The sequence below is a fragment of the Cibotium barometz genome, chromosome 39, assembly GCF_041138505.1.
Source record: "Cibotium barometz isolate CiBa-2024 chromosome 39, ASM4113850v1, whole genome shotgun sequence".
Classification (NCBI taxonomy): domain Eukaryota; kingdom Viridiplantae; phylum Streptophyta; class Polypodiopsida; order Cyatheales; family Cibotiaceae; genus Cibotium; species Cibotium barometz.
Window position 1 is genome coordinate 22,942,854 of NC_141084.1, and position 22,959 is coordinate 22,965,812.

Here is a 22,959-nt window from a genome sequence, read left to right on the forward strand (position 1 = left end):
TTGATTTCATTGCTTGTGGTACAGTCTCTTACTTTATTCTATTGTTTTGCAAGGTGATCACTACTTCCTGTTTTTTGCAATATTTTTGGTTTAACTCCTAACTATTGCATGAGCTACTTATTTTAACTGGTAAGCTTTATATTTCTCATTTTCAAATTCATATGGGTAGACCTTGGTAAAGAGGGAGTTATATCTATCAAGCTATGCAAGAGAGATTTGATGTAGTATCAGAATTAGTAATAGTTAGGTTAGTATAAGTATAAGACTAACACCAAATATCTAGCACTGACAATATCTAACACTGTTAGTATTAGTTTAGAACAGTCCAGAACACTTAGTTTGGAACAATTCAGAACAGTTAGGAACAGTCCAAAACTAGAACAATTCATAATAGTTAGGAACAATTCAGAACATTTTATTTTTTTATATCAAATATAGTTAGTAGTTTAAATGTTAGTATTAGATACAATTAGTTTGAATTAGTATCTAATCAGTACAAGTTGAATAGACTTAATGTTAATATGGGCCTATAGTTAGTATAAGACTAACACAAATACGTTTAGTATTACAAAAGCTAGTAGTAGTATTAGTTGGATAGTTTGGATCAGTTCATATAGTTAGTATTAGCTAGGTTAGGATCAATATTTATTACACTAGGTACTATTAATTAGTATTGCATACACTTAATATTAGTCCTTGGTAAAGAGGGAGTTATATCTATCAAGCTATGCAAGAGTGATTTGATGTAGTATCAGAATTAGTAATAGTTAGGTTAGTAATAGTTAGGTTAGTATAAGTATAAGACTAACACCAAATATCTAGCACTGACAATATCTAACACTGTTAGTATTAGTTTAGAACAGTCCAGAACACTTAGTTTGGAACAATTCAGAACAGTTAGGAACAGTCCAAAACTAGAACAATTCATAATAGTTAGGAACAATTCAGAACAGTTTATTTTTTTATATCAAATATAGTTAGTAGTTTAAATGTTAGTATTAGATACAATTAGTTTGAATTAGTATCTAATCAGTACAAGTTGAATAGACTTAATGTTAATATGGGCCTATAGTTAGTATAAGACTAACACAAATACGTTTAGTATTACAAAAGCTAGTAGTAGTATTAGTTGGATAGTTTGGATCAGTTCATATAGTTAGTATTAGCTAGGTTAGGATCAATATTTAGAATATTTACACTAGGTACTATTAATTAGTATTGCATACACTTAATATTAGTCAATATTAGAACAATTAGTAGTAGAATAATTGGAGTTAGTTTTATAGTTATATTAGATTTACAAATTTAGGATTAGCTAGATCAGACTCAATTTAATGTAAGCATTAGTTAGTATCTAATAACACCTAACACTAATAGTACACACTAATAGTATTAGTATTTGATCAACACGTATCAATGTAATGCTCGAGATTTGCGTTGAATGCTATGATTCCCAACGGCCTCTGAGAGAGCGAGTGAGCTCACTCCACATATTGTTGATGTTTGCACTAGATACTTAAAGATGCTACATTAGGGGAAGGTTGAGGTCTATAGGGGCCCTTTAAGATGCCATGTGATTAAAAGGTTATTAAGGAAAAGGGCCAATCATGTGATGCCATGTATACAAAAATGTTGGGTGATTAAAGGTGGTCAAAAGATTCTCTAGAAGATGCCTTTTTGTACTTTTCATTCCCAAAAAGTGGGGGGGAAAGTTTTTGAAATTTCGGACATCCATAAACTTCTACATATGAGCTCAAAATTTGTCAGAGATTAGAGATCCAGAATCTACTTGTTGCTGAGCTCTTTCCATAGATATGTCACATGATATGGTTTTGCCCACTCAATTTTAAATTCAATTTTGGCAGGAAACTTTGAAATTCAAACTTCTAGCCATTTGAAGAATAAGAAGGTATCTAAAGTCAAAGAAACTTAACATTTTAACAAAAAGTCATTAAAATCATAATATGGCAGCTTAAAGGGCCCCTATAGACCTCAACCTTCCCCTAATGTTAGTATTACTATATTTAACTGTATCAATGTTAGTAGTATTGAATACTTATAAATGTTGGACCTATTAGTACTTGTATTACGATCAATATGTAACACTAAGACTATTTACCAACATCTAACACTAATTATATCTAATCCTAATAGTATTTAACAAGAGATCTCCTAACCCCAAGAGTGTAATATGTAAACCCTCCACTCTTGCTAAGACTCTGAGCAGCCCTAATGTCAATCCAACTCCCCTTTTAGGGAGAGGATAATACCTTGTTATCAGACAATGAGGCAAATGTCGAGGTGGCATGAATCTTGGTGTTGTTGACATAGCATCACATGTGAGAGAGAAGTGTTGATATTATCTTTTGTAAATAAATTCAATTACTATATTTTCTAGGAGTTCATGTTTGCACTTATTTTGGACAAATCTTTATGTTTTTTACTCTCAAGGAAATGGTTGTAAGAGCTTTTGATGGATATTACATGCAAAATAAAAATGTTGATCTTATCTTTTTAAAATACAGGCAAGTACTATATGTTGTAGGAGCTGAGATCTACAGTTGCTGGATATTGCACAAAACTTTTGGGTGGTGTACCCTCAAGGTAATTTTGTAATTCAAATGTCAATGTGGAATAAATGATGATGCATTGTGCTATTGTTGTTTGGGTTTCTCACAATTAATGCTATGAAGAACTTGCTACAATTATAGGTATTTGCTATGTGTTACCTGATTTGTAGTTTAAAAGGGACTGCTTTGGACAAGAGCATAAAATCGTGTATTGGATACACGGCTATGATAAATGGCCATGAGCAATGGTGTTGGCTGGAGTATATGTCCAAATTGCGGTAAAGCAGAATTGAACATGAATTGCAGGTATGATTCTTCATTGCCTCTCTACACATCATTCTCTTCTTTCTTCTCATCATGATGAATCATAATCTATTATGCTATTGTGTAAGGTTTCATCTGTTGTTTGATTAATATCATGTAAATTTTTATGTGAGTATAACTAGTTGCTATGTGTATCATGATGTGTAGTGTAGAAGGGAAGGGAGTAGTTTGCCAACACTTTGCTACATGGAGGCTGCCTAGGAACTCCCTTCTAGCACCCTTCCTAGAAGGGAGTAAAATACCAATTTTCCCAGATCCCTTCATGGTTAACCATCTAGGAACACCCTTTGGAGGTGAAACCTGAGCACAGCTACCAGTGTGTCATCAGTGCACGTGACAGGTAGTCATGAGATGGATCTATTCAGTTTAATTGGCTAGGCCTCATGTTGTTCTTATTTGTTTGACATATTGGTTGTGTGGTTTTTCTTGAACTAGGACCCTACAGCATCCACTTTTTAATTGTCCTCGACATTACCCCTGATGATGTAGCAGAAGTCGCAGTCTTGGGGGACATATCAACATAAGCTCCATGTGGGAAGGTAGTCTTGAAGGAGGCAAACATTGAACAATGAAATTTGAAATCGGGAGTTGGAACAACATGACACAGCAGCTGTCTGTGAGAGGTCCAGATATGCCCAATGGTAACAGACATATGTGTCACTCCCATTATGACAATATGCAAGGTTGCATGATGCTTTATGAACCATTTCATTTTTTGGTAAATTTTGTAGAATTTGCAACAAGTATGACTATTTTTTGTATATCATGATGTGTATTGTAGAAGGGAAACATAATCAAGTGCACTGCTTTAAACAAGCGGATACAAGCATGCAGTGGTGTGAGAAAGGCACTATGAGCAATGGTATTGGCTAGAGTGTAAATTTGAATTGCGAGACAAAGCAGAGTTGGACATGAATAATAGGCATGATGCTTCATTGCCTTTCCCCCATGTCTTTCTCCTTGTCATTTTAGGGCTTCCTCACATATGTTATCATAACAAGAATAATAATTAGTTGAATGAGTACATAGTTTTATACCCCAATTGTCCCTTTTCATTGTGGGAAGGTGAACTGATGTCAAAGATGTCTTTCTTTTGTTGCAGGGACACTTACTTTGATCTACTACAAAGGTACCATGATGAGCTTGGATACCCATTTCCAAAAGCAAAGGAAGGATTGATCTACTACAAAAGTACCATGATGAGCTAAGATACCCATTTCCAAAAGCAAAGGAAGGATTGTATGAAAATCTTGTTAGCAGTTCTTTAGTTGATATATGTACTTTGTACATGTGCTAGGAAGTGCTTCACAAGTTTTCGATTTGAAATTTGTGCAAGATCTAAGCTGAAGGTGAAAGTTTTTCTTATTGATGTATAATGATTCATGGCTTGCACCACTAATTAAGTGGTATGTAACAAATGATAACATGCAACAAAGAGAACAACGAGGCAAACATCAGAACTATAATAAAAGTTGGTTTGAAATATGTTTTCCTCTTTTGTGTGCCTTGGGTCAACATATTTTGAATTGGGCCATTCTTGATGCAAACAATGATCAAGTATTGGATTTAATTTGGATCATAAGGTTAAATGCATTGGAGGTGCATGAGGTTAGTTGGTTGAAAAGTGTTTTGACTATTATTTTCAAAGAGCTATTTGAAACATCCATCCTAATGTGTTTTGAAGAAAAAAAGGTATTGAATTACTCTTCAACACTAGAAAAAAGAAAAATCACATTCAACTTTTAAAGGTTGAAAAATAAGAGCTTGACTGAATTCAATTGCAAGCATGGAATGAAAAATAAGAGCTTGACTGAATTCAATTGCAAGCATGGGTTGATAGTACGGTTCTAGAATTGATTATGATCAAATTAAAACTATTTGAGGGTGTTGTTGGATTTGACCATGTTGTGGACTCACATAGCACACACACAGTGAAGCTGCCAAGGTAAGACTTGTTGGTGATGGTCTCAAATTTTGTGGACTCACATAGAACACACATAGTGAAAGTGCCAAGGAAAGACTTACTGGTGATGGTCTAATCTTCTATGGGTATTTTTTACATGGTTGTTTTCAGGGTAGGGTGCACACTGCATGCATACAAAGAACTGTCTTAGATCCTTACATAGATTTATGGTTTACTTATGTGTACGATCTTAGGATCTATAGTTGTAGCTAATGAATAAATTTTGAGATGCTTTTAGAAGGAAATGCTCTCATCTTTTTATGAGAAGTGAAATTGTATCCAAAATGGAGTGCACTTAATGAGATCATTGATATTTTAAACATAAAAATGGAAAAGGTGCAATTGAGTCAACAATCTACGAGGCGTAGCCTCTTTTTGAATAAATTTATGTGTCATAATCATTGTTATGGGTAGAGAAATAAGTGCTAAGATAATCAAAAGTTGGTTTCTAGGAAGGTAGCAAACACATCAATGATCAGATGTTTGAATATTCAAACTTTTTATAGTCATGTGCATTGCATAACTAGAAACATGCATTCAACAAGATGGCACCTTGGGTGTTGTCTATATAAAATTAGAGAGAGAGAGAGAGAGAGAGAGAGAGTTCACAAAAGTTGCAAATGAATTATAGAATCACACAACTATGTTTGGGTACATGAACGTATCTATCACTTTGTAAAAATTAATGTAGAGTCCTTAAGTAATGAGATAAATTTTTATAGTATACATTTGGATAATTGACTTCAAAATTATTCGCCAAGTAGCTACACTTCAACATTTGATTTTGAAATTATTCGCCCAAATGTCATAGTGGGATTTTAGAATTTTAAAAAATAGCCCAATCATCTACACTTAAGCTCTAATCATTGCTTGTTAAAATTTACCCTGTCCACGCCTCTTGTGACCGATGTGCAATGCTGAGACAGAACCTCTCATTGGCAATGATTCTGTTAAAGCTGAAAATGGTGCGTGGTGTCATTCTATATCATTCATCAAACGCCTCGGAATTTCAAACTTTCATGACAAGTCTACAGACTCCTTAGTTGCTTTATTCCTAAAGGAGAAGATAATAGCTCCCTTGTCAGTAAGTGAACGTTTGTATCAGGGCATGCCTATGCCAGTACCGTCATCTTATGCATCTCCCGAGAGGAGATTTTGAATTCTGGAGCCGAGTTGCTCTATGTACATATTGTAAATTTTATATAAATAAAGAAATGTTTTCTGGAGAAAAATTCCCTGTTGTATAAGTGATTGTTTATGGACAAACTATTAAAGAAAAATCTGTTATCAGACATATGTCATAGATCTCCAATAAGATCATTGTCTTGTTTAAGAAATTGTTTTCCGAACCTCTTAAGTCTTAGGATCTCGTGGATGATATATAAAAATTTAATAATATATAATTTTTGGCAGAATCATGAGACGAGGAAACCGTGGCCGTCAGCCAGACCCTCTCTCTGAAGATGATGAGCTTGACCCTGATGTTCGCAAGGCTCTTCATAGGACTCAGCCAGGACCCTTCAAAGGAGAAGGGGAGAACCTGGGCAAGGCTGTGGAGAAATGGGTGGAAGCCATGGAAGAATATTTTGATGTCACATGCTACAATAAGCGGAGCAAAATGGCTCTTGCCAGGCTGAAAATAGTGGAAACAGCCAGGGTGGCATGGAGGAACCACTGTGACACCAACCATCTGGACAGAAATACTCAGTCCTGGATCGACCTTAAAACCTATTTGAGAAAGAGATTTTGTCCCCCTGGATTTTTGGAAACCAAAATGAACGAATTCTTAGAGCTAAAGCAGGGGAGCAAAACCATCGAGGAATATCACCAGGCCTTTGCTCTTCTACTCAAATATTCACCACCTCTAGATGAAGAGCAACTCATGGCCAGGTTCATTCAGGGAATGAACAAACCCTTGGATACACTGGTCAAAAATGCCAAGTCAATGTCCATGGCAGAAGCTGTCAGAATGGCGAAGGACTTTGCCAAAGCCTTCATCATAAAAGTCTCGCCAAAGCCAGCTCCCTCATCCTTCAAGAGATTTCAGACACCGGGAAGTTCTTCCAACTTTCCGCCTCCAAAGAGACACCAAGGTCCTAACGAGAATGTGGAGACGGGAAGCTTCACAAATGAGAGAGACCTTTCCCTCGAAGTACATTCTCAGGAACTCCGGCTCTCTCCAGAATGCAAAGGGAAGACCTTCGAAGCGAGAATAAATGTTTCGGATGTCAGAGACTTGGGCACCAGCTCAAGGATTGCCCATCTCCTTCTGTGGGCCAAGGAAGCCAAGGTCCTAGAGTTCCGAGATAGACTCCTTCATATCAGTCCAATGAGGGACCCCAGCGCCAAAATCAGGGTAACCCCAGAAGAGTGCCAGCTCAGCCTCTGCAGCCTCCATGCAATCAGGGTAACCCCAGTCCAATCAGGGTAACCCCAAAAGAGTGCCAGCTCAGCCTGCAGTCTCCATGCAAAGCAGTCTTCGAACTCCCTTCCAGAATTGGAATAACCAAAGAGAGAGAGTTCCACCTCAGATTGTAGCAGCTAGAGCAGTCACTATAGCTGAGGAAGTGGAGGAAGAGAAAGGACAGATCTATGCAGCAATTGAGCATCAGGGGAATAACCGTCAATTCTCAGTCCTCTAGACTCCAGCAGAGTACCAGGGTAAGAAATTCAAGCTTTTGATTGATTCAGGTAGTACTCATTCTTTTATTTCCCCAAGATGTCTGCATAAATTAGTCCTAAATCAAAAATCAGGGAAACCTTTGCAAGTGGAATTAGCCAGTGTGGTGGGAAGATTCTTTTCACTCACCTTGAGACTGACCTTATTCAGTTTAGCTTAGATGGGAATGTAACAGACTGCCAGTTCAGAGTCCTACCCCTGGGAATATATGACGGAATCCTTGGAATGGATTGTCTCCAAAAGAATCAAGCTGACATTCATTGTCACAAAGGAACCATCTCTTTCCTAGACCTTCACGGGAATAAAGTTCAAGGAATTGGAATTTTTGGATCCCCAGTGCTGCAATTAGTCAAGGCTTCCAAATTATTAAAAGGGCTCAAAAAAAAGCATGCTGTGTATGTCGTTAAAATGAATCCAGCAGACAAAATGCAAGGCTAAAGAACCAGAGTGGTTAAGTGAGTATGTAGATGTATTTCTTGAAGAGTTGACTGAGATGCCTCCGTCTCGTGAACTAGATCATGAAATCGAATTAACGCCCGGAGCTCATCGGTACCCCAGCGTGCATACAAAATGCCAGTCCCTAAAGCCATAGAACTTAAGGAGCAGTTAAGACAACTGTTAGAGTAGGGATTCGACCCAGTGTCTCACCTTGGGGTGCGCCCGTTCTCTTTCAAAAGAAGAAAGATGAAACGTTAAAACTCTGTATTGATAACTACAGAGGACTGAATCAATTAACAATTAAGAATAAGTATCCTATTCCTAAGATTGATGAACTTTTGGATCAGTTAAATGGTACCCAAATGTTTACAAAGATAGATCTCAAATCCGGGTACTACCAGATCAGAATAATCAAGGAGCAAGACATCCCAAAGACAGCATTCAATACTCGCTATGGACATTATGAGTTCACAGTCATGCCGTTTGGATTAACTAATGCCCCGGCGACATTCAATCATCTTATGCAAGATATTCTTAGAAAATACTTGGATGATTTTTTTCTTGTCTTCTTCATGATATCTTAGTATACTCAAAGAATGCTGTAAACCATGAAGATCATGTGCACAAAGTCCTGGAAATCCTAAGGAAACACCAACTCTTTGCAAAGAAGAGCAAGTGTTTCTTCTGTGTTGACCAGGTGGAATACTTGGGATTCATAGTGTTAAAGGATGGGATTTCTCCTGACCCCGCAAAGATCCAAGCAGTAGTTGAATGGCCAAAACCCAAGTCAGTAAAGGAAGTCAGAACCCAAGTCAGTAAAGGAAGTCAGAGGATTCCTAGCGTTAACCGGATGGTATAGGATCTTTATACCTAGGTATGCTCAGATAACATCCCCCTTAACTAACCTTCTCAAGATGAGTACACTTTTTCAGTGGATCACAATGTGTCAGAGTGCCTTTGACAAGCTAAAGACACCCTTAGTAACCAACCTTGTCTTCCTTAAATTGCCAGATTTTACCAAACCATTTGAGGTAGTTACTGATGCCAGTGACCTTAGGTGGTGCTCTGATCCAGGAAGGTCATGCAGTGGCCTATGAATCCAGAAAACTCAGAACACATAAGAGGAATTATGCCATCCATGACTTGGAGTTACTCTTAGTAGTGTATGCTCTGAAGTTGTGGAGATATTATCTTTTGGGACAAAGGTTTATCTTGATGGCAGATCATCAACGTCTAAAGTGGATCTTCACCCAAAGGGATCTCAACATGCGTCAAAGGAGATGGATGCAAACCCTGCAGGAATTTGATTTTGAAATAAAGTATCAGCTGGGGAAAGAAAATGTGGTTGCAATGCACTCAGTAGAAAAGCCTCCTTGCTTGCAATAACAGTGGTGTCAAATCGATTGATCAATGAAGCAAAGGAGAAAATCTTGCAGGACAAATTTTTTGCCCCTATTGCTACCCTTCTGATGCAGGAAAGCAAGACTCCTCAGGAAATGAGTCGAGTTCTTGGATACAAACTGGATGAAGGATGCATGTATTATAATAATCGGCTATGTATCCCCAGTGATGATGAGGGAATAAAGAGAAGAATTCTGAGAGAAGCCCATGATAGCAGCCTGATAGCTGGACATCCAGGGTTTATAAAAACCTATGTCTGTGAAGAAAAGCTTCTTCTGGCCAGGACTCAAAAAGGATGTACTTGATCATGTGCGAAAATGCTTGATGTGCCAAAGAGTCAAGGCAAAGAGAGTCAAGATGCCAGGGAAACTGCAACCTCTAGACATTCCACAGATGAAGTGGGAATGCATCAGTATGGACTTTGTCATTGGATTACCTTCAGTGCAATCAGGTTACAACTCCATTTTTATGGTAGTTGATAGGCTAACCAAAGTTGCCCATCTGATTCTAGTGAAAGAAACATACTCTACAGTGGATGTTGCCAGAGTTTTTCTTAAGGAGATCTTCAGATTGCATGGTTTACCCAGGAGGATAGTAAGTAACAAAGATCCCAAATTCATATCGAAATTCTAGACTTCGTTCTTTGAAGCAGTAGGAACTTTCTTGGATCTCAGCACAGCCTATCACCGCAAAACAAATGGCCAGACAGAAAGGGTGAATCAGGTAATAGAAGATATCCTTTGGTCGTGCTATGGCAAGGAACCCAAGAAGTGGTTAAGTCATCTGCATCTTGTCGAATTTGCTTACAATGCTTCTTATCATCGGAGCATTGGGATGAGTCCTTTCAAAGCTTTGTATGGGCAAGATTGCCTTACACCGTTGACTTGGTCTGACCCCCATTGATCAAAGTCGAAATGTCCAGACAAATGCTTGATGACATGGACCAGCAGATGCAATCAATCCGTAAATATATAAAGTCAGCCCAAGACAGACAAAAGCATTATACAAATAAAAAGAGGTCAAAGAGAGAGTTTGAAGAGTCAGATATAGTCTTCATTCAAGTACGACCAAAAAGAAGTTCCTTATCCTTAGGGAAGTACAAGAATCTCTCTCCCAGATACTGTGGGGCCGTATGCTGTCATAATAAAGAAAGTGGGCGATCTACCCTACAAACTTCTTCTGCCTCCCCATCTCAAGGTACATGATGTATTGCATGTCAGTTTGCTTAAGACGTATGTACCTAGCCCGAGTCACAAGCTTGATGATGAACAATTGATCTCTCCGACTCAATGCTAGATGGTACTCCAACCTAAGGAAATCCTTGACATTCGGGAGAAGATTAAAAGAATATTTTTTTTATATTAAAAGTGTGATTTTTATCATAAATGATTTTATGCATAAATTAGATGCATAAAAGGAATTCTTTTATATTAAAAGAGTGATTTTCATCATAAATGATTTGTATGCATAAAAGATATTTTTTTATATTAAAAGTGTGATTTTCATCATAAATGATTTTATGCATAAATTAGATGCATAAAAGAAATTCTTTTATATTAAAAGAGTGATTTTCATCATAAATGATTTGTATGCATAAACATATGCATAAAAGATATTTTTTTATATTAAAAGTGTGATTTTCATCATAAATGATTTTATGCATAAATTAGATGCATAAAAGAAATTCTTTTACATTAAAAGAGTGATTTTCATCATAAATGATTTGTATGCATAAAAGATATTTTTTTATATTAAAAGTGTGATTTTCATCATAAATGATTTTATGCATAAATTAGATGCATAAAAGAAATTCTTTTACATTAAAAGAGTGATTTTCATCATAAATGATTTGTATGCATAAAAGATATTTTTTTATATTAAAAGTGTGATTTTCATCATAAATGATTTTATGCATAAATTAGATGCATAAAAGAAATTCTTTTATATTAAAAGAGTGATTTTCATCATAAATGATTTGTATGCATAAACATATGCATAAAAGATATTTTTTTATATTAAAAGTGTGATTTTCATCATAACTGATATTATGCATAAATTCGATGCATAAAAGAAATTCTTTTATATTAAAAGTGTGATTTTCATCATAAATGATTTTATGCATAAATCAAATGCATAAGAGAAATTCTTTTATTCTAAAAGTGTAATTCCTACTAAATTGGATTTATGTATGGAAAGATGCATAAAGAATTTATTTTAATCCAAAAGAGTTATTTTCATCAATTTTAATTTTATGCATAGATAGATGCATAAAGAAACCTATTTTTAGTTCAAAAGAGTTATTTTTGTCAATTTTGATTTTATGCATAGGAAGATGCATAAAAGATCGATTTTTAATTCAAAAGTGTCATTCTCATTTAAAATGAATTTATGCATAGGAAGATGCATAAAAGATTGATTTTTATTTCAAAAGTGTTATTCTCCTTAAAATGGAATTTATGCATAAATAGATGCATAAAGAAACCTTATATCAAAAATAAGAATTCTCTTGTATTCTATAAATAGATATGAGGATGTGAAACGAATCAGATAGATGAAAATGAACGAGGAATAGATGGAGATGTATGTATGAGAAAGAATGGATGTAGTTATATGTATGTGAAAGAAATGATGTAGATGTATGTACGAATGTGGATGTGTATGTGGAATAATGAATGCAAATATGAATGTGAATGGATATGAAGTCGATATGAGCGAATGGATGAGATGAGATGTCATGTGAATCAGAATGTGAATGAATAATATAAGATCTAAAGGAATGAGATATAATGAGAAATGGATATGATGAGACATAATGTAAATTAAGAAAGATAGGAATGGATGTTATGTGAAGTGAATGAATCTGATGTGATGGGATGGAAAATGATGTATCTAGTCAAGAATGGATACACATATGATTTGGATTTGGACTAAGTAATATGGATTGATGTGAAACAATCTGGAAAGATGTGAGTTCATTATAGAAACTATATTTGTGAACTGTTTGTAAATGACTGTTTTATGTCAAGAATGCTGGGGAAGCATTTTGACTATCTTGAGAATGTGGTCGTGAAGACCTACCTGATAAAGTTGCAACTGCTAAATGGAGAGTCAATGGAGGATGTCTCACGTAGCAAGGTTGATCAAGGTCTTGACCAGCCTCAGTTCGATTTAAATGGTGAGCTTTTGGTACAGTGGATGAGGGACCAAGGAAGCGGCCTATGAGTGAAGCGCTAGGTGACCTGTGAAGGATCCTAGAGGGTGCTGACCATACGGTGCTCGGGCTCTGGGTCGTCGAAGATACCCACACGTGCATCATGGAAGATATTTAGAACAAGGAGTAAGAGTTGTTTTCTGAAACCGAGCATGGATCTGGTTGATTGACCTTGCTGGTCCTCAACGGATGAGTCCATGGCTCTTTTATATGGATCTGTTGGTTGATCTTACTGATCTTCAACGAAGATTCTATCTTGATTTTTATAAGTGATTATATTGCCAAGTACTATGAGCTAGGAACTAATGAAAAGACCCCTGAGTGAACAAGTGGTGAAGCGTTCTGGTTGCCAATGATGCCATAAGTACACCGATGAAGGATTGATTGGAAATAAGGATTCAACCAAAGATTTTAAGGATTGTGATCAGTGACACAATGGTTTCATTAAAGGATTATTTTAAAGATAGCTGATGCTGAGAAAAAGGCAATTTCATATTGGGTGTGTAAGTGGTGTGACTAGTTTTATGTTTGCATGAACATCCGGCTAGGGGACCTGGGAACTCTTTTCCCTGGTACCCGGGACAAAACCTAACCAAAATCCTAATTGGATCCCATCACTACACTGGTTGGGCGGTTGGCTAACCCATGGGACTGCATGGGGTTAGGTTGGACTGATGGATTCGTAAATCGAGACTCAATTTCTGTTTAGTTCGATAGATGAAATAAATCCCGGACAAAAATTGTTCTATGGAAAAAGAATCAACGGCTGTGCCTCTCAATGAGGAAAAAAGCGTTAGTCTCTATGCTCCAAGTGCAATCTGTCCCTTGATCTGACTATGGAACTTATAAGTTTGGTCAGATCAGTTCAGTTAGTTAAGGCTTTTGACTACATTAGGGAAAAGTTATCCTGGTGGAATCGCCCGTGCTTTCCGAGCAAAGGAAGTTTTTCCGAGTTCGGTTTTGGAAAAACCGACGGATTAGTCTCTTGTCCGGATATCCGTGGGTGAGGCCCCGAGTGTCGGACCCTGCACCGCTCAAGAAGTGCTACTTCCACTGCTAGCACCCCAGAATTCATTGCGCAGTGGGATCAGGGATCTTACACAAGCAATCTAGGAGGTAAAGTGTGGTTTATGGTCTTTTTTTTTAATCTCCAAATGTTTCTCTCTTCTCAACCCCTCTCAAGCTTGAGAAGCATTCAATTGAATGGCTTTTTAATACAATTGAAGTTCTTTAATGAATTGTAGATAAAACACATAAATTTCCATTTATGCTTAAATTATAATGTTTTTTTTAAGCATTTCTCTCTCTCCCCCAAAGAATGGTCATTCCTATTACCTATTCTATATTCAAATGAAACTTCTCATGAAGCAATTCTCTACCCTAAAAGTAATTTCTATGCTTGTCAAATTGAGGCCAAATAAGTGGCTTTTTAATACTTTTATGCTATTTAGTTCATGGAAAAATTAGGAAACAAGTCCATAATTGGATATTGATCCAATTAATGGTTATTCTATCATATGATATTACTAAACTTTATGTTTTCAAAATTATTGAGAATTATCAGTAATAGCAGCGGAGCTATGGCAAAATTTTTAAAAAAATTAACACATAAATCATTTTCATTCATAATATGAAAAGAGGACTTCCTACCATATTCTAGGATTAATCATCCTAGATTAATTGAATGATTCTCATTATAATCATGGAAATTTTGATTTTTATGTTTATGCATAAAAAGTTAATTAGAAAAAAGAGGAATTTCTAGTAATCCATTTTTATGTTAAAAGAGTAATCCCCATGACAATGGAAATGCATGTATTCCAATGAAGTAAGAGAAAAATTGGGATGCTAAAATAATGTATATTTTATTTAAAAATTAAAGAAGGATTTTAGTTAAATTTATCTTTTTGTATAGATAAGTTTAAATGATGAAAGAGGAATTCCCACCATATTGGAATTCAAATATTTAAATGAGGAAAGTGTAATTCCTGGTGTAAAGGAATTAATGGAGATTTTTATTTAAATTTTAAGAGAAAATTTAGTTAAATTTATCTTTTTGCATAGATAAGTTTAAATGATGAAAGAGGAATTCCCACCATATTGGAATTCAAATATTTAAATGAGGAAAGTGTATTTCCTAGTGTAAAGGAATTAATGGAGTTTTTTATTCAAATTTTAAGAGAAAATTTAGTTAAATTTATCTTTTTGCATAGATAAGTTTAAATGATGAAAGAGGAATTCCCACCATATTGGAATTTAAATATTTAAAATAGAGAAGTTGAATTTTGAGCTTAATGGAATTAATCAATATTTTTATGTAATTTTTAAGAAGAATTTCAAATAGATTTAATTTATGGTAAAAGAGGAATTCCCATGATAATTGGATTGCACTCATTAAAATGAGAAAAAAGAGGGATTTCAAGTTTATTCAAAAAAAAAGGTATGATATTTAGTTAAAAAGAAGAATTTTTATGATAATTAAGAAATGATGGATTTGAATTAAATTTTAGTGTCAAAAGATGAATTTCCACCATAATTCTACCTAATGAATTAAGGTTGAGAAATTATGTGATAGAAGGAATATCTTTGGATATTTTAATCGGTAAAATCACTAAATGGGTATTTACCCAAAACTAGATGTTTATCTGAAGGGAATCCTTGTTGAACTAAACCAAATGAATTTGGTTAGACTACGAAAGGGACGGACAGTAAACCTACTTGTCCATCTCTCGATCGGAATCAAGTAAAAACTTCGTGGATGACCAATTCCAGTTTCTAATCACAAAGAATAGACTACCAGAACTAAACTAGTTTTTCTTGACCGAACTCACCAAGAATCTATTTGGACAATTAGACTCAATGATGCGTAGATTACCTTGAAGATCAAGGATCCTCATTATGAAACTAGGAATCATGGAAAAAGGGTTTTTGGAACCAATCTCAAATTGGAATTTTACTTGCATTATTGGAACCTCCTTTTTTTTATTCAAAGGACTGTTTTACACACCAGAATGCTGGAGGAAGCATTTGGCTTATGTTTTTCTAAGAGGAGGTTTGTTGGAACAGCTGGCAAAAATCGCTCGTGGGCAAAGCCTGCCAAGGTCTTGACCAGCCTCGGTACGGTTAAAATGGTGCGCTTCCGGTACGATGGGCGAGGACCGACGAAGCGGTCCCTGAGTGAAGTGCTAGGACACCTAAGGAGGATTCTAGAGGGTTCTGACCAAGCGATGCACAGGCTCGCGGTTGCTAGGACATCCATGCGTATGTGGAGGAAGATTTCGGATGGACTAAAAGGAGAGATTTTTGGGAACCAAATTTTGATACTGGATCTCGTTGGTTGGCCGGCTAGTCTTCAATGGAGAGTCCAGAGGATATTATTGTAATACAATGGACTTGGAATTTTAAAAAATGATGATCAGAAATAATATGATTTCTATTGAAGGATTGTTTAAAGCCAGTCGAATCTGTTATAAAGCCAGTCGAATCTGTTATAAATGGTAATTTCATATTGGGTGTGTATGTGGTATGCCTACCTTAATTTTTGCATGAATCGCCGGCTAGGGAGCCTGGGAGCTCTTTTCCTCGGTACCCAGGCAAAAACACAACCAAATCTTTATAAGGGAATCCCACCAATACAGTGGTCAGGTAGTTGGCTAACCCATGGGCCGGATTGGAGGATTCCCGAGAAACAACTAGATACGATTAGTTACGTTAAATAGTTTAAATCCTGAGAAGACCTTGTTCTATGGGAGGGGATCAGTGGCTGTGCCTCGTAAATGAGGAAAAAAGTGGTGATTCCATGGACCAAGCGCAAGTCTCTTCTTGATCTGACTATGTGACTTCAAGTTTGGTCAGATCAGTTTAACTAGTTAAGACTTTGACTCGTTAGAGTAATTCCCCCGTTAGAAGATTTTTCCCATGGCGGAATTGCCCGTGCCTTCTGGGCGAGGGGAGTCTTCCGGGCCCGATCTCGGAGGGACCGCCCAGGCTAGCCTCTCGTCCCCGGACATTCGCCGACGAGCGAGGCCCCGAGTGTGGATCCCCGCCCCACTACACGGGAGGCCGACGCCGCTTCCACCACCGCCGACAGGGCACCACAGAGGGGGCAGGGACCTCACAGCTGGTATCAGAGCTTTGTTGAAAGCTAATAATAAGGATAAACAAATTCTTATCAGAAATTGATAATAAAAAACTTAGAAAAAACATTTTTCATAATGTATTTTCATTTCGCAAGTCTCATTAATAAAGAATTTTTAATCAAAGGAATAATTTTTTTTAGATGGAATTTCCATACTTATCTGGTGTTCCCGACCTCACCCAGTCACAAGACATGACTACGTTCGCCTTCGAGCATCTCATCTCTTTCGCTGCAACCCGAACAAGCCGAGTCAAACTCGCACGCCATTTCGAGGATTTATATTTTTCTGACCCAACAGAGAGACGTCAGCATAATTGGTTTGCAGGAGGGTAGTATGTCCACGCCTCTTGTGACCAGTGTGCAATGCTGAGGCAGAACCTCTCATTGGCCATGATTCTGATGAAGCTGAAAGTGGTACATGGTGTCATTCTATATCATTCAACGCCTCGAAATTTCAGACTTTCATGCCAAATCTACAGACTCCTAGTCGCTTTATTCCTAAGGAGAAGATAATAGCTCCCTTGGCAGTAAGAGAACGTTTGTATCAGGGCATAGCTATGGCCCAGTACCGCCGTCTTATGCATCTCCCAACGACATTTTGATTTCTAGAGCCGAGCCACTCTATGTACATATTGCAACTTTTATATAAATAAAGAAATGTTTTCTAGAGAAAAATTCCCTATTGTATAAGTGATTGTTTTTAAGACGAACTAATAAAGAAAAATCTGTTACCGTACATATGTCATAGATCTCCAATAAGATCATTTATCTTGTTTAAGAAATTATTTTTTGAATCCCTTACGTCTCAGGATCTCGTGGATGATATCAAAATAAAAATTTAATAATATATCATTTTTGGCATAATCATGAGACGAGGAAACCGTGGCCGTCAGCCAGACCCTCTCTCTAAAGATGATGAGCTTGACCCCGACATTCGCAAGGCTCTTTATAGAACTCAGCCCCAGGACCCTTCAAAAGAGAAGGGGAAAACCTTGGCGAGGCTGGGGAGAAATGGGTGGAAGCTATGGAAGAATATTTTGACGTCACCACCACAGGCTACAATGAGCAAAGCAAAATGGCTCTTACCAGGCTAAAAATAGTGGAAATAGCCAAGATAGCATGGAGGAACCATTGTGACACCAACCGTCTGGATAGGAATACTCAGTCTTGGAACGACCTTAAAACCTATTTGAGGAAGAGATTTTGTCCCCTTGGATTTTTGGAAACCAAAATGAATGAATTCTCAGAGAGCTAAAGTAGGAAAGCAAAACCATTGAGGAATATCACCAGGCCTTTTCTCTTCTACTCAAATATTCACCACCTCTAGATGAAGAGCAACTCATGGCTAGGTTCATTTGGGGAATGAACAAACCCTTGGACACACTGGTCAAGAATGCCAAGCCAGTGTCCATGGCAGAAGCTGTCAAATGGCGAAGGACTTTGCCAAAGCCAGCTCCATCATCCTTTAAAAGATTTCAGACACCGGGAAGTTCTTCCAACTTTTCACCTCCAAACAGACACCAAGGTCCTAACCAAAATGTGGAGATGAGAAGCTTCAGAAATGAAGGAAGACCTTTCCCCCGAAGTACATTCTCAAGAACTCCGGCTCTCTCCAGAATGTAAAGGGAAGAGCTTCGAAGCAAGAACAAATGCTTTGGATGTTAGGGATTTGGGCACCAGCGCGCTCAAGGATTGCCCATCTCCTTCGGTGGGCCAAGGAAGCCATGGTCCCAAAGTTCAGAGTTTGACTCCTTCATATCAGTCCAATCAGGGTCCCCCGCACCAGAATCAGGGTAACCCAAGAAGAGTGCTAGCTCAGCCTGCAACCTCCATGCAAGAAGAGTGCTAGCTCAGCCTGCAACCTCCATGCAAAGCAGTCTCCGAACGCCCTGAGAGTTTCACCTCAGACTTCAGTAGCCAGAGCAGTCACCATAGTTGAGGAAGTAGAGGAAGGGAAAGGATAGATCTATGCAACAATAGAGCATCAAGGGAATAACCGTCAATTCTCGGTCCTCCAGACTCCAGCAGAGTACCAAGGTAAGCAATTCAAGCTTTTGATTGATTCAGGAAGTACTCATTCTTTTATTTCCCCAGGATGTCTGCGTAAATTAGTCCTAAATCAAAAATCAGGGAAACCTATGCAAGTGGAATTAGCCAGTGGGAAGATTCTTTTCACTCACCTTGAGATTGACCTTATTCAGTTTAGCCTAGATGGGAACGTAACAGAGTGCCAGTTCAGAGTCCTACCCCTGGGAATATATGATGGAATCCTTGGAATGGATTGGCTCCAAAAGAATCTTGCTGACATTCATTGTCACAAAGGAACCATTTCTTTCCTTGACCTTCACGGGAATAAAGTTCAAGGAATTGGAATTTTTGGATCCCCAATGCTACAATTAGTCAAGACTTCCAAATTATTAAAAGGGCTTAGAAAGAGGCAAGCTGTGAATGTCATTAAAATGAATCCAGTAGACATAAAATGCAAGGCTGAAGTACGAGGGTGGTTAAGTGAGTATGCATATATGTTTCCTGAAGAGCTGACTGAGATGCCTCCATCTCGTGAAGTAGATCATGAGATCGAATTAACCCCCAGAGCTCAGCCAGTAGCCCAATGTGTATACAAAATGCCAGTCGTCGCTGAAGAAGCCATAGAAATTAAGGAACAGTTAAGACAACTATTATAATAGGGATTCGTCACACAGACACCCAGTGTCTCACCTTGGGGTGCGCCCATTCTCTTTCAAAAGAAGAAAGATGGAACGTTAAGACTCTGTATTGACTACAGAGGACTGAATCAATTAACAATTAAGAATAAGTATCCTATTCCTAGGATTGATGAACTTCTAGATCGGTTAAGTGGGACCCAAATGTTCACAAAGATAGATCTCAAATCCGGGTACTACCAGATCAAAATCAAGGAGCAGGACATCCCAAAGACTGCATTCAATACTCACTATGGGCATTATGGGTTCACAGTCATGCCGTTTGGATTGACTAATGCCGAGGAGACATTCAATCATCTTATGCAAGATATTCTCAGAGAATACTTGGATGATTTTGTTCTTGTCTTCTTTGATGATAACTTGGTATACTCAAAGAATGCTGCAGACCATGAAGATCATGTGCGCAAGGTTCTAGAAATACTAAGGAAACACCAACTCTTTGCAAAGAAGAGAAAATGTTCTTTCTCTGTTGACCAGGTGGAATACCTAGGATTCATAGTGTCAAAGGATGGGATTTCTCTTGACCCCGCAAAGATCCAAGCAGTCGTAGAATGGCCAGAACCCAAGTCAATAAAGGAAGTCAAAGGATTCCTAGGGTTAACCGGATGGTATAGGATCTTTATACCTAGGTATGCTCAGATAGCATACCTAGGTATAGGATATTTATACCTAGGTATGCTCAGATAGCATCCCCCTTAACTAACCTTCTCAAGATGAGTACACTTTTTCAGTGGACCGCAATGTGTCGGAGTGCCTTTGACAACCTAAAGACAGCCTTAGTAGCCAACCTAAAGACAGCCTTAGTAGCCAACCTTGTCCTTAAATTGCCAAATTTTACAAAACCCTTTGAGGTAGTTTTACTGATGCAAGTGGATTTGCCTTAGGCGGTGCTCTGATGCAGCAAGGTCATGCAGTGGCCTATGAATCCAGAAAACTCAGAACACATGAGAGGAATTATGCCATCCATGACTTGGAGTTACTCTCAGTAGTGTATGCTCTGAAGTTGTGGAGACATTATCTTTTGGGACAAAGGTTCACCTTGATGACAGATCATCAAAGTCTGAAGTGGATCTTCACCCAAAGGGATCTCAACATGTGTCAAAGGAGATGGATGCAAACCCTGCAGGAATTTGATTTTAAAATAAAGTATCAGCCGGGGAAAGAAAATGTGGTTGCAATGCACTCAGCAGAAAAGCCTCCTTGCTTGCAATAACAGTGGTGTCAAATCGATTGATCAATGAAGCAAAGGAGAAAATCTTGTAGGATAAATTCTTTGCCCCTGTTGCTACCGTTCTCATGCAAGAAAGCAAGGCTTCTCAAGAAATGAGTCGAGTTCTTGGATACAAACTGGATGAAGGATGCATGTATTATAATAATCAGCTATGTATCCCCAATGTTGAGGGAATAAAGGGAAGAATTCTGAGAGAAGCCCATGATAGCAGCCTGATAGCTGGACATCCAAGGTTTATAAAAACCTATGTCTGTGAAGAAAAGCTTCTTCTGGCCAGGACTCAAAAAGGATGTACTTGATCATGTGTGGAAATGCTTGATGTGCCAAAGAGTCAAGGCAGAGAGAGTCAAGATGCCAGGGAAACTGTAGCCTCTAGATATTCCACAGATGAAGTGGGAATGCATCAGTATGGACTTTGTCATTGGATTACCTTCAGTGCAATCAGGTTACAACTCCATTTTTGTGGTAGTTGACAGGCTAACCAAAGTTGCCCATTTGATTCTAGTGAAAGAAACATACTCTACAGTGGATGTTGCCAGAGTTTTCCTTAATGAGATCTTCAGATTTCATGGTTTACCGAGGAGGATAGTAAGTGACAAAGATCCCAAATTCACATCAAAATTCTAGACTTTGTTCTTTGAAGCAGTAGGAACTTTCTTGGATCTCAGCACAGCCTATCACCGCAAAACAAATGGCCAGACAAAAAGGGTGAATCATGTAATAGAAGATATCCTTTGGTCATGCTACGGTAGGGAACCCAAGAAGTGGTTAAGTCATCTGCATCTTGTCGAATTTGCTTACAATGCTTCTTATCATCGGAGCATTGGGATGAGTCCTTTCAAAGCTTTGTATGGGCAAGATTTTCTTACACCGTTGACGTGGTCTGACCCATTGATCAAAGTCGAAATGTCCAGACAAATGCTTGATGACATGGACCAGCAGATGCAATCAATCCGTAAATATATAAAGGTAGCCCAAGACAGACAAAAGCATTATGCAGATAAAAAGAGGTCAGAGAGAGAGTTTGAAGAGTCAAATATGGTCTTCATTCGAGTATGACCAAAAAGAAGTTCCTTATCCTTAGGGAAGTACAAGAAGCTCTCTCCCAGATACTGTGGGGCCGTATGTTGTCATAAAGAAAGTGGGCGATCTACCCTACAAACTTCTTTTGCCTCCCCATCTCAAGGTACATGATGTATTCCATGTCAATTTGCTTAAGAAGTATGTACCTAGCCCGAGTCACAAGCTTGATGATGAACAATTGATCTCTCCGACTCAAGGCCAAATGGTACTCCAACCTAAGGAAATCCTTGACGTTCGGGAGAAGATTCTCAGGAGTAGATTCCTCATAGAATTCTTAGTAAAGTGGAAGTTCTTCCCTCAAGACGCCACCTGGGAGAAAGAAGAAGAGTTGGCGAAGGATTACCCCCCCACTTTGCGGGATGAGGATATCTCGCGTTTTTCAGAGGATGTAAGATTCCTCCTCAGCAGCCTGAATAACAAATAAGCCTCTACTTCAATCCCTTGTAATCATTCTATGTTTCTAATACAAGAAAATATTATTTTTCCTTGTTTGGCCTAGTGAGATAAAAAATTTTAGAGAGTGGTAAATCAATATTGGGATATTTTTGGATAAATAAATGCTACAAATATCAAAAAAATGTTTCCCTGAAATAGAAAATCAAAATAGATTTTCCAAGGTGCAATTGGAATTAATTAAAAATGATTTAGAAGACCTTAGCGTTGTTGAGATTCAAGCTCGATGTCAGTGTGTGCCAGCTATGCTATGTGCTGGCATGTTAGGTAGAAACATGTATGAGACATAAATGACTGCGTCCAGTTGGTCATAGTGTGTGGACATTAGCTAGGGTTAGATGTGTGTGGACACAACTCATAGTGTGTCTTGTGTATTATGGATTACGACTTTATACATTGTGTGAGAAGGGAGATGGCTTCCCTCTATGGTTAGGGTTTGCAATATACATTAGGGTTTGCTCCTGTGTGTGTGTCTCCTCTCCCTCTACCTGTTTTTCAACATGGTATCAGAGCCTGGTGCTCTCTATTAGGGTTTATGAGTGAGTGAGAGAAGAGGGAGAAGAAGCTGTGAAGCTTGCCATTAATACTGTGAAGCTTGGAGCACACCGATTTCTATCAAATCTAAGAGCTTGGCTACTGGGTAAGGTATTCTAAACATCCTTGAGCAGATTGCAGGTGAACAAAGCAAATTAGGGCAACCCAAAGCAAAGAAAAATTCTAGTTTTTGGAAGCTTTCCATTGAAG